General features: G+C 39.6%; 1 long non-coding RNA gene and 1 pseudogene across 1 annotated transcript in view; both read right to left on the bottom strand.

Annotated features, from left to right (window-relative positions):
- LOC118662148 overlaps window positions 1-5,866 on the bottom strand; it is a 75,008-nt gene extending 69,142 nt beyond the window's left edge. Inside the window, exon 1 of the long non-coding RNA XR_004969602.1 lies at window positions 5,695-5,866. This is a non-coding gene — a long non-coding RNA (uncharacterized LOC118662148). The remainder of the gene's footprint in view (window positions 1-5,694) is intronic.
- Window positions 5,867-7,638: 1,772 nt separating this feature from the next.
- LOC118661956 lies at window positions 7,639-8,232 on the bottom strand (annotated as a pseudogene).
- Between the last annotated feature and the right edge of the window lie 8,838 nt (window positions 8,233-17,070).

The following is a 17,070-nucleotide window of genomic DNA, read 5'->3' as shown; positions in this document are numbered from 1 at the left end:
TGGTTTGGCTAAGTGGATAGAGCATTGTCTTGCAGAATAAAGGGTCCTGGGTTCAATTCCAGTCAAGGGCACAGGCCTGGGTTGCAGGCTCGATCCCCAGTAGAGGGCATGCAGGAGGCGGTCAATCAATGATTCTCATCACTGATGTTTCTATCTCTCTCTCTCTCTCCCTTCCTCTCTGAAATCAATAAAAAATATATTTTAAAAAATGAGTAAGAGACCTTACTGTCCTTGAGGAGTCCACAATCTAATTAGAAAAGAGGATCAGGGTGATTATTTCCATCCAATATGACTAGAACCATGACAGAGATAAGCACAGGATAGCACTGGGCCCCAGGGGAGAGTACCTCACACAGACAGGAAAAGGTAATTAGAAAGGCTCTCCTAGAGTACATGCGCTTGACCAGAATCGAGCCTGGGACCCTTCAGTCTACAGGCCGACATTCTATCCACTGAGCCAAACCAGTCAGGGCTCTTCTCCTCTCTTCTTTTTCCCTAGTGGTTCTCAACCTTCCTAATGCCGCGACCCTTTAATACAGTTCCTCATGTTGTGGTGACCCCCAATTTCATTGTTACAAATTGAACATAATTAAAGCATAGTGATTAATCATAAAAACAATATGTAATTATATATATGTTTTCCGGTGGTCTTAGGCAACCCCTGTGAAAGGGTCGCGACCCACAGGATAAGAACAGCTGCAAGAAGGAAAGGAGAAAGGCAGAGGGTTTTGAATCCGTACCAAAAGGAGAGAAAAAGAACTCTATTTGGACACAGAGCAGTCCACGTAAGACCCCAGAGGCTGGAAATAGGGTACAAGTTGGGGAATTATGATGTGTTCCAACCATAAAGTGAAAGAAAGGATGGAAGGAGATGAGGTTGGAGAAAGGGGTCCCGGGCTGCCCTCACATGGAAGCCATGACAAAGCCTCTCTTTCCCACACTCCCTCCTCACTCTCTTTCTCCCTTTCACCAGGTTCACCTATTTGCTTTAAAATAAGCCCTCAATTGAAAATTAAAAACAATTCTTTTTGAGGTTGTTTTATCTTCCCTCTAAACAGCCCTGACTGGTTTGGCTTAGTGGATAGAGTGTTGGCCTGAGGACTGAAGGGTCCCAGGTTCAATTCTGGTCAAGGGCATGGAGAGAGGAGAAGCGGGGAGAGGAGAAGGGGGAAGAGGAGAAGGGAAGAGAGGAGAAGGGGGGAGAAGAGAAGGGAAGAGAGAAGGGGGGAGAGGAGGAGGGAAGAGAGGAGAAGGAAGAGGACAGCCAGCCAAGGTGGGTGCCAGCAGGGGCTCCTTGATTGCCCCGCTAGTTGGCCTGACAATTGGTCCTGATCGTACGCCAGGCCTAGGGACCCTACCCATGCACAAATTTCATGCATCGGACCTCTAGTATATAAGTTCTACAGTTAATATCGCTCCTCCTTGCCTTCCCTCTCTAATTCATCAGTCTGTCCTATGCTTCTATGTCTCTGGATCTATTTTGTTCATCAGTTTATTTTGTTCATTAGATTCCACATATTAGTGAGATCATGTGATACTTATCTTTCTCTGACTGGCTTATTTTGCTTAGCATAATACTCTCCAGGTCCATCCATGCTGTTGAAAATGGTTGAGTTCCTTCTTTTTTTTTTTTTTTTTTTTTTTTTTTTTTTTTTTACAGCTGCATAGTATTCCATAGTGTAAATGTACCACAGCTTTTTTTTATCCACTCATCTGCTTATGGGCTGTTTCCAAATCTTAGCTATCTTAGGTGAGTCCCTTATCAATTCAGTCTCAGATAACTGGACTAACCTTTAAGTGATTGGGTATCCAGAATGAGCACCTATTAAAGTGCTTGCAATTTTCTTCATTTTAATTTAAGTTTCACATTGCCATCAAAACTATCTATTCAAATATTTTAAAGATCCAAACATATCACCTCTCTGCTTGAAACTTTCCAATTTGACCCCTTCTACCTATAAAATAACGTTCACACTTCTTAACATGATATTTAAGGCCCTATATGTTCTAATCTCAATTTACTTTTTCAGATTTGTCTTGCCTCGCCCACGACCAATATTAAATTATGCAATCTAAGTTTTTTTTAAAAAAATCACATAATAAAAAATGCAGTAACTTTCTGATTTTTTTGAATTGCTAACAGTGGGGGAACTGAGAGAATTTGTGTATGGTATGATAAAATAGATGTTACTAAAATATAAATCTATTACTTTTTGAAAATGTATTCTATATATTTCCTTTTGTCAATGATATGGAAATTCTTTTAATAGCAAGAGACAGAAATCTAATGGGAATTAGCTCTGGCAAAAATTAGAAATTATTGGCTTATGGATTCCAAGGAAGAGTTAAAAAAAATTAAGAGATGGGCAGGGCTGCAGTGGGGCTTCAGAACAGCTGCAGGAACTCCACTGCCGCCAAAATTCCTCTTGGCTCCTCTTCGCTTGTCAGCTTTATCTGCTCTCACTGCAGACAGGATTTCCCTACAAAGTAGAAACACGGACACCAACAGAATGTGGGGGCAGTGTCCTTTAACAACTACGTGGCTGACTCTCTTTCTTGACTTCAGTTTAAAAATCCAGAGAAAGCCTCTGATGGTACTGGCTTATGCCAGGTGTCTATCTCTGAACCCACCCAGTATCACTAGGGGAGGGGGATTATGTAAGCACAGAAAAGCTCTGCCTGTAGTCATGTGGATGGTAGCAGGGGAGGGGAATACCAGTTCTTAGGAAAGAGCCTTTAGGGAAGGCAGTATCACTGACATCCATTAAAGTACTTCCTAAGGAATTTTAGTGAAATTAATTCAAAACAGCTGAAAATTGTATAATTAATTGTACTTCACCTGATTGAGAATCAGAATACAAGACTTTTTACTCAAAACAGTTGGTGGTTTCTGTATAAAAAAAGAAATGAGAAAGGACAGGGTATGTTCTGAGAACACTCCAGCTACGATTCCACCTAAGAGTTCTTCCTCGTCTTTTGTAAATAAAAGGTAAAAGTACAGAGGATAAAAATAACCAAGCCAAAGTTAAAAGAATAACAATACAGGGGATATAATAACAGGACAGGTTCTCTCTGCTCCAGAACCAGTATGTCAGGGAAGGGGTTGTGTGCATCTCTAGAACACGAGTGTCCATTCATTCAATGACTATTTAATGAGTTCCCCCTTGTGCTGGGCACTGTGATAGGTGTTGGGGATAGAGCAGTGAACAAGATAGTCATGGTCTTTGACTTCACTAAGTTTATATTCTAACTAGGGAGATAGGCTTTAACTAATTATATAATTACAACCATATTACACAATGTGAACAAGTGTACGTTGCCAGGGGAATTTCTGATGCGGACCCTCACTGAGTCTGGCATATTAGGGAAGTTGTCCTTGAGGAAGTGACATTTGAGCTGAGCTCTGAAGGAAAAGCAGGGGTGTAGGGGCTAGGGTTAGGTTGAGGGCAGGAAAAACAAGACTGGTGGTTGCACCAGTGTGGGTGGCCCAGAAAGAGTGAGAAGGCTAAGGAGGTGGGAGAAAGCCTCTTTGTGCATGGCCTTGTAGGCCACATTCACGATTTGGGTCATTACCCAGGAAGCAACACATTTTTGAAAGGTTATTCTCGGTGCAGAATAGAGAAAGGATCAATGTGAGCCAACTATAGGTGTGGAAAGGCCAGTCATCAGGCTACTGAAGCTTGCCTAGAGTCCAGGCAAAGAAATGAGGCTGACTTAGACTAGGATAGAGACAGTGAAGGGCATCCAAATGAAATGTTGGGAGGAGGGCATGATCTGAAGAGACAGTGTGGCTTGACAATATTAATGTGTGCGTGTGTGTGTTCCACAGCAGTGAGAGGGGTCAGATAATCTCGATAAGCAGGGGCCAGATTTTATATAAACAACTCTGCATTGTTTTAAGTTATACTCCCTTTTCCTTCTTTCCCCACACTCTCAAACCAGGCCCAAAGTCAGACCAGAATGTCAAGAATCAGTCATTCTTCTCCTAATCCCCATATACAGAAACTGTGCAAGATTTGCTTGTGGGGCACACCCTAGGCTTTCTTACTCCTTTCCCAAAATCTCATACTCAACTTTAAGCAGAGACAACAGGCAAGGATGTTAGGAAGATATAAGAGGAAACTTGTAATCAGCTATGAAAAAAATAAAAGATGAGCAAATGTGGGCTAACTGCACTGAATTAAAAATATGTATTGGTACAAGTTCCCCAGGCTGTCTTGTTCTGGTGGAGATGAAAGCACTTTTTACAGTGAATGCTAGCTGCAACCATGTGTGAGGCTCTTATCCGCTATTGTAACACCTAGCACTAGGGCTTGGACTTTGTAATCACTTAGTAAATATTTGCTGAACTGAATCATAAACACAACATAGTGTAAGACAGGGCTATCCCAGGATCCTTAGGGCTACATATTCTTGGCACAATTTCGAGTCCCCAACTCCTTTCATTTCATTATAGAAAGGAGAAGGAAAGGGGACAAATAGGGGTTTGGTCACTGCTGTGTAAACAGGAACTTAGTTTGAAGTAAGCTCTGGGTCAGGAGTTCTAGTAGTAACAAGCTGACCTTTTATAAGTAAGGGGATTATATAACATGGGCTTTACATGAGATTTTTAATCTATTGTACTATGAAAAGCAAGGCCCACAACCTTATATAGATTTGTGTGAGGAAAGAAAAGCAAGCCAGCCAATTGTTGAAGGCAATTAGCAATACTTCTCTGCTAATTTCAATCTTAAACTGAGATAGGATCCAATTGTGGGTTCCTTTCTCTGGGCTCCTGACTAGGAAGTGAGTTCCATCACCTGTTTTTATTTATACCAGCAGCTGTTATTGTCTAAAACAGTATTCTTCCTTCACTAAAGTCCTCAATTTCCTGACCACTTTCCTCACAACACAGAAAACCTAGCAGCCTTGCCCAAAACTTCAGTTCACCTAAATTTCAACCTGGGCCTCCTTTCTAGGCTACTTAGTCTTTTATAACCAAAGGAAGAATTATATATTTTAAACCCTCAAGATAAATATTTTATAACTTCTAATGAATTCAATTCTTTCCACATGGCAATGAGGGTAGGTACATCAAAGCTGGCCAGGTATGTCCAGGCATAGTTGCTGTTGCCAACAGTGACCTCTACAGCTACTGGAGCTCACAGGACTTTGGGCTACAAATAATAGGTAACTGAGGCCCAAGCAAGCTTAACATTCCAAAGAGGCAGGAGCAATGGCTGGACCCCCTTACTGTTTCCATCAGGGTAGAAGGGTCAGTGTTAATATCTCATCATAATCTTATTTGAAACACTGATGAGCAAGCTTTTCCTTCATTTTTTTCTGTCTTTTTTTTTTTTTTTTTTTTTTTAAATAGAAACGCATATGAGAGGAGTCAGCGAGCATAATTCTCAAGGAAGGATTTCTAACAAAATATAATGATCAAAAACCAAATTTTCAACTAAGGGCCTGTAGACACTGTCTAATGCTCCTTCCTCATAACAGATATTCAAACTACTGCTGTTTATTATTTTTTCAAACTATAAGATAAAGTTTATTTAGAAAGTTATGCAAAGTAGTAGAAGTGAGCCAGCTGGGCTAGGTTGGCTCAGGAGACAAGTTACAGAGTCAGGAGAAGGGCCCTTGGTGCTTTGGAGAGAGAAAGGCAAAGCTAACATGCTAGGGGGAAGAGGAGGGGAAGGCAAAGGTGCTCACATGGTCCTGAGAGGAAGAGCGCTCAAGCTGCTTCTTGAAAGGGCCCCAAAGGTCTTGCTTCAGAATGACAGACAACAGTCCTCGTCCTCCAGTTCCACTAGCCAGAAAGAACTGTTGAAATCGAAATTTTGGTCACAGGCTATCTTTTCAAGGTATCCTATAACAAGTGTTGACGTAGAAATATGAAAAACTCCCAGTAGAGACGAGCTCGTAGAAACATAAGCACTAAGTTGGCTTTAGCAGGATCACTTTGAAGAATGAGCTTAGGCCTGAGTCTAGTCATACTGGTTTGCCCTGTGCTTTCCCAATAGGGACTCCACGGCAATCCGGTAGATCTTCTGGCTTGTTCAATAGCAACTGCTTTTGACTTGACAACTAATGTAATTATAATAGACCTGAAATTCTAAAGACATATTCACCCTACTTGGATGAAGTTTCCTTGTCAGGGTCAGAAGAGCATAAAGAATCATCTGGACCTGTGTTAATGCAGTATCCATTAGCCACATGTGGCTATATAAATTTAAATTAATTAAAATTAAATAAAAATTAAAAATTTAGTTTGTGAATTTCAAGTGCCATTTTTGAGTGCTCAATAACCACATGAGCTGGTGACAACCCATTAGACTGCAGTTATTGATCATTTCCATTATTATGGAAATTCTGTTGGACAACAGTGATCTGAAAGAATAATTTCTTTGTAAATATATCAATTCCAAATTCAATTTATAACTCATTTAAATTGAGACATCTTCCCTAAATTCTTACTACAAAACCACAAGATAAGCAAACAATCTCCTCTCTGCCCCTTGAAATGGTTCTTTGATATTACGTTTCTTTTAGCGCTTGTCATAATGAGGAAGTCTTTCGGACAGTTGTTACAACTATGTTCAAATGTAGCTCCAAGTGAGGGAGAAGGAGAGAAGAGGTCCTAATTAGTGAAATTTGGAGACATATTAGAGACATAGTAGAGACATAATCTATATTGTTCCAGCATTAGAAAGACTCTTTGACAAATGCTCCTCAGATCTGGCATAAATTTAGGGATATGAAGAAGGTCCTTTTGTCTTGCCTCTAAATATACATTTCTCCACCTACTTACTGACATATAAAATTCCTTCAACAGGAAGAAAAACTTTTGTTAAACAATTACATTTACAAATTTTTTACACATTTTCTTGGGAGAAACACACTAAGCTGTAAACGATTTACCTCTACTACTTTCCAATAGCTTTTCATAAGAAATGGAAGAGAAATTTTAAACTTGCTCAATTCCTAGATCAGGGTGAAACTGGTTGAGGAAAGAAGGATTAGGAGGGAGATTAGAATAGATAGATTTTTAGAATAGAAAGGATAGATTTTTACTGCCCAATTTTGTGACAGGTTGGCCTTTGGTATTTAGGGAATATATAATTGAATTGACAGGATATTCAGCTCTGATTTCCATTTGCTTTGAAAGTGGGATTCTCCAAGACTCTCAACAAATTTGCTCTCAGCATGAGAATGACTAATACTGGTTTAGGGTGGTATTGTGTTTTGTTTTGTTTTTTAATTTTTATCAGAAAGTTTAATTATTGTTCAGAAAAAAATCAGTGAATAACTTTCTCTGAAAAAATATACAGGGTGAAGCAAAGGAGGTTTATAGTTGTTCATATGAAAAATAATACAATAATTAATAAATAATACAAGAATAAACTCTGTGTTTAATGTACTCACAACTGGAAACCTACTTTTGCCCCATCCTGTTTTAACTCTATATAGATTGCAGTTATATTGGGAGTGGCTGATAAGTTAAATTACCCTATTTCCAATTTTGAAAATGACAAAAAGTCAGCTGCCAGTCTGATTATAAAGATGCATGTACCCAAAATGGCTGAGGATAAATACTGTAAGAAAGATAAAAGCTGTAAAGCTCAGGGCATGATATAGGCTCTAAGAGAAAGTCTCAGAAGTACCCGAAGGAGTGACAAGGAACGGTTGGCTACAATATGGAGTTCTTTTCAGTCCTCTTTGTCTTTTGCTCCATGTTTAAAAATGCGCATGCACTCAATGTAATTGAAATTTCTTTTTGTGTCCATAGGTGCTTCTCTGTACAGCTCATCCACTTCCTCGACTATAAACCGATTTCCCATTGTTGTCAGCTGCTCTCTCAGGTAATCCTCCTGAGTAGTGCCAGTTGCTTCTTCATCAAAGCAAGCAAAAGAATTTCTGATGACATCTTCTGGATCTGTGCCATTTAAGTTTTCAACAAACATCAAGACAAACATGGTGAAATTATGAAACCAGGAGCCTCATGCATCATGACATCTAGATACTCTTCAGTTGAATTCTTCTCCAGGGAGGTAAGCATGCCATGTAAATCTTCCTTGTTAACGAAACCATCTCTGTTCTGATCAATCATGCTGAAGGCCTCTTTGAACTCCTGAATCTGTGTCTGGTCAAACATGGCAAACATACTGGATGTTGCATGTGGCGGGGGTGGGGGATGCGTGGCTTCATGGTGGTCTTGATCTTTGCCCTTCTGCTCAACATGGTGACAGTTAGATCCCTGAACAGCTGCGAGAATCCAAGAACTTCAGTGACCCTTCTCACTGCCCTTGCTGCAGCTATTGCCACCCTTCTACACCCAGTGTGGTGGTATCTTAAAGATGCACTTGACTTTGGGTGATACTGTATTTCTGAATTTCAGCCCCTGAGGAACTTTGGGCGGATATTTGGGACAGTCAAGGAAGACCCTCATTTGTGCCACTCCATTTCCCATATTTTCAGCCAAAAGGGCAGACGTTGTCTTAAATGACTGTTGTTCTTTCAGCTGAAACCAGCTCAGTCCCATTTTTATTTTGGGGCATGTTTCTTGGCAACTAAACCAAGAATTTGCAAATTATCTTATTTTAAATCTCAGGAGGAACTTCAGGAATATTATGAAAGTTTGCCTACATTTTATTTCTAAGTTGCAAAACCCACTAGATTAGACTAGAAGTTTCCTGCCTGTCCTCTGTGGTCTCTAGCTCAGGGCAAAATACCTTACAATGTTTATGGAATTGCTAAACTGCACTCCCCTATTTTACAGATGAAAAAAAAAGGAAAATAATTTTCCTAAGGTCAAGGAGTGCGGGACCAGTAAAACAGCACTAGGACGGAATGTTTTATGTATTCTCCCCCCTCCACTCTGCTTATTTGTCACAACTGCTTTCTTTCTTTGAATATTTGGTTCTGGAGGCTGGTACAGCTTCCCACAGTTCAAATGGGTACACTTATTGTTTCTCTTATTTTTGTATTTTTTTATGAATTTCTTGCCTAGCAGTGCTGAAAGCATCAAACATCAAATGACAGTTTTCTTCTTATACTAAGCAAAGACAGTCTAGAGTTAAAGAACAAAAAATACTAGGAAGAAAAACAAAATATTATCAGCACACATCTCCCCAGGTGGTGAAATTCTAAACTATTTTTATTTTCTTCCTTATCTTTTTTGTACATTGTAATTTTCTACAATGTACATTAATTTAAAACATTTTTTCTCATGAATTACTTTATAATAAAAACATTATATATATAAAATCTCCTTCTTACCCTATTTCTACTGTTTAAATTTAAATGAAGTGGAGAAGTAGCTTCCATTAAGCAGGGTGATAGGCACATTAATTATCCTACAGATATTTGGGACACTCAAGGAAGACCCTCATTTGTGCCACTCCATTTCCCACATTTTCAGCTGAAAGGGCAGACTGTTGTCTTAAATGATTGTTGTTCTTTCAGCTGAAACCAGCCCAGTCCCCTTTTTATTTGGGGTCATGTGTCTTAGCTCTTTGCAAATGTGCAGCCTTGCTTTTATGCTCACCAATCTATTGTGTTTCATATATATATATATATATATATATATATATATATATATATATGAATATATATATGAAAAAATATATATGAAAAAATATATGAATATATATATATGTATATATATGAAAACATCTATTTTAAGGAAAAAACCCCGCCTACACAATTCAAGACAATAAGAAAGCACAAAGCATCCCATGAGTTAGACTTTTTACGTCTTTTGGCACATAAAAGGTTATTAAACCAACTCCCTTAATATTGCACCTAAACCTTCTTCCATAACACATAAAGAGGAGGAGTATAATCCTGGGCTTTTGTACACGAGAAATAAAAATAAATTAAAAATAAACCTAAAAAACTTAAAGATGTATGAGTGTGTATGTGTGTGTGTGTGTGTGTGTGTGTGTGAGAGAGAGAGAGAGAGAGAGAGAGAGAGAGAGAGAGAGAGAGAAAAGGGTCTTGGGTATTGCTCCTTATGAGTCAGCCTGGGTATGTTTTAAGATGTTTTTCTGCATCCACCACCACCAAGAAAAAATTCTATGATATACCACAAAAGTTAAACTTTGACTTTCTTCCATAGAGAGGAAATATGGAAAATCTGAATATTTCAATAACTATTTGATGTATTTGTTCTTTTACGCTTATCCCCTCTTCTGAACCCCAACTACCTTCACCATACCAGTTCTCCAAATGCTAATCAAAATAAAAAATCCAAAAACGACATCTGCTTTGCTACTTTTCAGCTATGCTCAGAAATTAGCAATTCAGTGCCTAAGAAGCTGTGTCAATTTGCTCATTGACATTTTTCTGTTTAACAGATGGGTAATATATATATAGTAAAAATATACATTTTCCCCAGGGGATTTCATTTATGGTACTAAAAAAAATGAAGCAATAAACATTTTACCCCTAAGATGGATCTCATGCAAAATAGTGGCTAACCACTGAGCAAGGTTATTTCCTTGCTCATTTTTTAAATTTTATTTTTTTGGCCATTAAAATTGCCTTCTTTGCATCTCCTTCTTGAGGGGCCATGTAAGGCCAGATCTATCAAAACATGATTATCCAGTTCAGTTAATGATTTCAATGACTTCTTATGGAAAAATCCCTCTGAAGATTGCCTCTTAGTAACTTTAATAAAGGTAGTTTCAGGAGGTGAAAGGAAGGCAGTGAAGGTGGCCTTTCTCTTCTCATCCTCCCTACTTCTCACTTCCCTTTGTCCCTTTCTCTCCATCTGCTCTGTCTCCCTTTTTCCTCCTCATCTTTTCTCTCTCTCCCTTCTCTTTTTCTTTTTACCACCGTTTCTCCTATCTCTGTCTCTGCCTGTTATTGAACTTAGTGATGTACCAGATGGATGGACCTATTAATGTTCACTAAGATACTTGTATATTAGTCTTTGGGGATTATGTCACAAGACTGTGTGAAAATAAACTATTTCTCATAGTTACTATTGTTATTGATAATAAAAATTATTATTACTACTAACAATTATAATTACTAAAATTATTATAATACCTTATTTTTGTATCATAATATAGACATTTTACAAAAAGAATGTTCTCATCTTCTACATGGCTTGATACTCAATGCTGCCATGTGAAAAAGGGGAGCAGCTAGTATTCCTATTTTTCAGATGTAGAAGTAAGGCTCCAAGAAGCTGACCTGCCTACAATAATAGCACAGGTAGATCGTAATGGGGTTGGCTCTGGAATGTGAGAGTTTGGTAGCTGTGCTTTCTTACATGGAGTTGAAATTAGGTCACCTTATCAAATTTTAAGTTATAGCAAGTGGTATTCAATAAAAAAGGTTTGTGTTCATGGATAAATGCAAAGGCAAGTAAAGGAAGTGGTGCCTAACTAGCAATTCTTTATACCTTTGGCAGATGCGGTTGAGGTGGCTTTGCCTGGCCTAAGTTCCAGGGACCAATCCTAAAGTACTCTTTGGTTGCCTCTGCATATTTGAATGTTAAGATATAAGCCCAGGATTTAACCAGACATGAAGGGTTTGGGACTTAGTACAAAACAGTCATTTTCTTTTAAAAACTTGATACTTTTGGATTTCTTTACATTAAAACAGACTTCTAGGCAAAGAGGAATATGTGGGGCAAGGCCAGTGAGACTAGGAGAGTACTGTAGGTGAAGTACAATAAATACAGAAGAGAGGTGATAAAAAAAAAAAAGAGCATTGGTGCCTCAGGGCCTTGCCCAGTCCTTTTGACCTTTCCATGAGCTCCTGCAAGGCTGGATCCAGGCAAGTTTGTACAAGAAGTAAACCTTGTTTTTTGCAGATCTGGTGCCAGCTCTCTCTGTACAACCTTAAACCTTTCCCACTAGTAACTGCCTACTGACTCGATGCCCTAAAAGTATCCCAGGCCCTTTCTCCTTTTCCATCTTGGTTTTATTGCCAGAGTACTCTGCTCTGGTGCCTAGTAGAATCATTGTATTACTCTGACGGCACATCAGGTGGCCGTATTATCTTTCTGCCCTTATTTGTGAGAAAACTGTGAGATAGCTCTCTGGTCTTTTTTCATTCTCTCTGTGTGCTAGCAACTTGGTGTGTGAAATCTTGAACTGTCACTTTTAAATTGACCAGGAGAGAGGAGATAGGCTATGGTAGTGGAAGTAGTGAGGAAAAGGTGATTCCTTTTCTGGTATAACTTGGTGATGGTTGGAATAGAAGTATCAGGACAAGAGACAACTCAAAGAGAACATTCAGATTTCTATCTGAGATTGGGGAGAATAGTGGCAGCACCAGTGGATTTGGAGAAATAAGTTACTGTAAGTGCAGCCAATCTAAGCTCTTGGAAGTCATAACTCTGGGAATATATTGAGAAGAATGTAGACTAATGTAGTCTATACTATGCCAGTTATAGGCTATACAGAAACTTTGTAAATATAAAGAATATATCCAACAAGTGAGCAGACATCATTGACTTGATAGGGCCTATGTATACTAATGACTAATAATAACTTGCATAAATCTCAGGCCAGACTTGCTAAAAATGTTATGCATGACAAACCATGAAAACAGCAATGAGAAGTTTATGATTTAGCATAAGTTGTAAATTATTTTGTGACCCACTAATCCTGCTATTTGAAGCAAATCTTTTTCCACAGCTAAGGGAGAGATAATAGAAGAAAACATGTCTTTGACTGTAAATGTCTTCAAAATATTTGGTATTGCCAGGATAACTGGCATTGCAATACTTAATAGAACTACTTGAGTAAATTACTTTAAGCAAACAAAATAAATACATTAAAAGACCAAACCAGACACAGCTTAGAAGTAATGCAAGTGAGATCTGGCTTTGCTAGAAGCCCAGGCATTAAGAATCCGGAATAGGAGAGGAACCAAGATGGTGGCATAGGTAAAACCCTGAACTTGCTGCCTCGCACAACCACATCAAAACTACAACTAAAAGACAAAATGGCTATCATCCAGAACCACGGGAAGGCTGGCTGAGTGGAAGTTCGACAACTAGAAGGAAAGAGAAAAGCACATCTAGACTGGGAGGAGGTGCAGAGGTGCGGAAGAGCGGAGGTATGGAGGCACGCAAAACGGGCCGGCAACTGGGTACACTGTGGTCTTTTTCAATCGGGAGGGAGATACAAACTCCCAACTGTTCTGAACGCCAGTTCCAGGCAAGACTCTGGGGACCCAGACTCATACGGGGAGAAACTGGACTGTCTGGCATCGGGACAGGAATGCAGGGGTGGCTTTCTCTCAGAGATGGTGGCAGAATTCATTGTTCCTGCACGGGCTGCGGGACAGAGACCCAGGGACCTATCTGGGGCAGGGCCGACGGGCAACCATTGCTGTTTGCACTGCCCTGTGATTCCCTGAGACCCTGCCCCACCCAGTTTACAATCCCACCCAAGCTGTGCGCAGAGGCATTTGCATATGAATGGCCTGGCCTTTTGCAACCTAACCTAACAAACTGCAGCTGGGTCAAAGAACCCCAGAGCTTCCAAAAGAAGGCCTAAGGCTCCTCAGCAGCCTGCATTGCTTCACAGAGGCGTCTCATCTGGGCACCTCCAAATCCTAAACAAAGAGGAGCAATCGGAAGATCTCTCTGTAGCTCCTGCTTGATGGCCTCAGGCAGGGGCTGACTTTGCACCTCCTTGCAGATCCAAGAGCCAGTATACCCAGGGGTCAGAGTGGGACCACACCAGATTACAGCTCTTCAGAACCATAAGAGACACACTCAGGGGGCAGACTCAGTGAGCACCAAAGCCCCACTAAAGCAAGTCCTGCCCCATAAGCGTGTTTCCAGCACAGCAGTTCTCCCATTGTAGACACAACTGGTCTTCACAGCCAATTGGCCTGGAGGTCAATTCCTCCCAGTGATACCAACAGCAATCAAGGCTTAACTACAACAAGACTGTGCACAAAGCCCACAAAGGGGTGCACCAAGAGCGTCCACCCCAGGTGACTGGGGAGGCTGAGCCACTGGGCCCTATAGGACACCTAGCACACAAAGCCACTATATCAACAAGGAAAGCAGCCAAAATGCGGAGACAAAGAAACATGTCACAAATGAAAGAAATGGAGGAAAGCAAACTACTGGATATAGAGTTCAAAAACCACAGCTATAAGGTTACTCAAGAATCTTCTAGAAACCTCCGAGAAATTTAGTGAGACCCTCAAGGATATGAAAAAGGACCAATTAGAAATTAAGCATACACTGACTGAAATAAAGAATAATATACAGAGATCCAACAGCAGACTAGAGGATCCCAAGAATCAAGTCAAAGATTTGAAATACAAAGAAGCAAAAAACACCCAACCAGAAAAGAAAAAAGAATTCAAAAATATGAAGACAGTGTAAGAAGCCTCTGGGACGACTTCAAGTGTACCAACATCCAAATTATGGGGGTGCCAGAAGAGAGAGAGCAAGATATTGAAAACCTATTTGAAGAAATAATGACAGAAAACTTACCCTACCTGGTGAAAGAAATAGACTTACAAGTCCAGGAAGTGCAGAGAACCCCAAACAAAGGAATCCAAAGAGGACCACACCAAGACACATCATAATTAAAATGCCAAGGGCAAAGACAAAGAGAGACTCTTAAAAGCAGCAAGAGAAAAAAAGTCAGTTACCTACAAGGGAGTACCCATACGACTGTCAGCTGACTTCTCAACAGAAACTATGCAGGCCAGTAGGGAGTGGCAAGAAATAGTCAAAGTGATGAATAGCAAGAACCTACAACCAAGATTACTTTATCCAGCAAAGCTATCGTTTGGAATTGAAGGTCAGATAAAGAGCTTCACAGATAAGAACAAGCTAAAGGAGTTCATCACCACAAAACCAGTATTATATGAAATGTTGAAGGGTATTCTTTAAGAAGAGGAAGAAGAAGAAAAACATAAAGATGACAATTATGAACAACAAAGTGACAACAAATACACATCTATCAACAAGTGAATCTAAAAATCAAGTGAATAAAACATATGAACAGAATAAACTGGTGAATATAATAGAATCAGGAGTGTAGAAAGGGAGTGGACTGACAATTCTCGGGGGGAAGAGGGTGTTGGGGGCTGCAGGAAGAGACTGGACAAAAATTGAACACCTATGGACGAGGACAATGGGGGCGGTAAGGGCATGGGGTGGGGTGAGAACCGGGTGGAGGGGAGTTATGGGGAGAAAAAAGAGGAACAACTGTAATAATCTGAACTATAAAGACTTATTTTAAAAAAAGAATACGGAATAGAACCTTGTTAATTTTTAGTCTGACTTTGTATTCTCCATCTAATCTTCTTTATCATCATTAGTTGAACACCCCCAGGATGCTTACACCCATTCAGAACAGGCCAAAGATGAAGTTTTAGAAGGTTACTTTCTAGAAAAACGGATACATGCACAAAGATGATTCTTTGTTTTTTATGGGTAAAAAAAGGTGAAAGAGGTTATGAAGATTATTCATGAAATTTAGGGTAGGAGATCATCTGTCCATTTTAAACAAACATGACACTTTTTCCACTTCTGAATCCCATTCTGTCTATAATGCTGTTGCCAATTCAAGTTAAATATCAAAGACAAAGACTGAGCTGCTAATCTTTTCATACTCCACCACATACAATATTCCTATCACAGCAAGCATGATCCTCTCAAATAAGACAATAGGAATATATCTGGAAGCATGATGATTCTTTCCATAAGCTGAGATATTATTAAATTTCTTCCTTGCCTTTTAACAACATTCTCCTAAATCTGTCCCTCATCCTAAGAAATACTAACTCAACAGACAGTTGAATCTCAGAGGGAAGGCAGGGTGGGAGGGTGGGCGGGAAAAGATCAACCAAAGAACTTGTATGCATATATGCATAACCCATGAACACAGACAATAGGGTGATGAAGGCCTGGGGAGAGGGGCCAGGGTGGGATAGAAGGGGTTAATTGGGGGAAAATGGGAACATATGTAATACTTTCAACAACAAACATTTTAGAAATTTAAAAAACAACAACTAACTCCTTGCTTTTTCTACTCTACCATTTGTTGAATGTTCAATATTATCTTGGATTCTTATTCTTTCACCCAAGGCATTAGCAAACTCACAAACTTCAGTCACTCATTTAGATTATGGCTTCCATGTTTAGAAATACTGAATTACATGTGTACATGTGAGTGTTTATGTGTGCAATAAGCTTTCTAGGTCTGTTTATACAGTGGTTCTCAACCTTCTGGCCCTTTAAATAACAGTTCCTCATGTTGTGACCCAACCATAAAATTATTTTCGTTACTACTTCATAACTGTAATGTTGCTACTGTTATGAATCGTAATGTAAATATCTGATATGCAGGATGGTCTTCGGCGACCCCTGTGAAAGGGTCGTTCGACCGCCAAAGGGGTCGCGATCCACAGGTTGAGAACTGCTGGTTTAAAAGGTTCAATTCTGCCTAATTGGCTGAATTTACCTTATAGCTAAGAGAAAAAGTTTTTATTATGTAGATTTAGTTTAAGTGTCATGTTCAAATGTTAAGAACAGGTCCCCTGGACCTTCATCCAAGGTATTAATAATTTAAACTTCGGACTGACCACTTTGAGCCACCATTCACAGATGATTCACCAATGACCACTGTCCTTTTGAGGATGGCATTAGTTACTTATATCTGAGCACTTGCTCTGTAGGCCCTTATAATTTAAGCCACAACATCCCAAAGGGCTATAAATAAGTGCTGGGAAAACACACTGTATTACACAATGTTACAAAGAATTTTTGGAACCTTTAGTAAGCTAACAGGTAATGGGACTTTACAAGGAGGCAGAATTACAGCAGTGGTTCCCAGATTTATGACAGCAGAACAAGAGAAAAATGCCCTGTTTCTCTGAAATCCTACAGAATTTACACTGGGAAACCTTGAACTAGCTAAATTTCCCAAGTGGCATATTCCTGCAAACCACATTCTCTTTTCTCTTCCTCAAAAGAGAAGTGCAGAACACTCCACAGGTCTCCGGAAAGTAAGGAATTGCTATTTGGGTTTGGGTCAACTCTTGATAGAGCACCAGGACAACTATCAAACTAGAGTCTGGTCACTTAGCCAG

Source organism: Myotis myotis, unplaced genomic scaffold (assembly GCF_014108235.1).
Source record: "Myotis myotis isolate mMyoMyo1 unplaced genomic scaffold, mMyoMyo1.p scaffold_m19_p_8, whole genome shotgun sequence".
Lineage (NCBI taxonomy): Eukaryota > Metazoa > Chordata > Mammalia > Chiroptera > Vespertilionidae > Myotis > Myotis myotis.
This window is presented reverse-complemented; position numbering and strand designations above follow the sequence as displayed.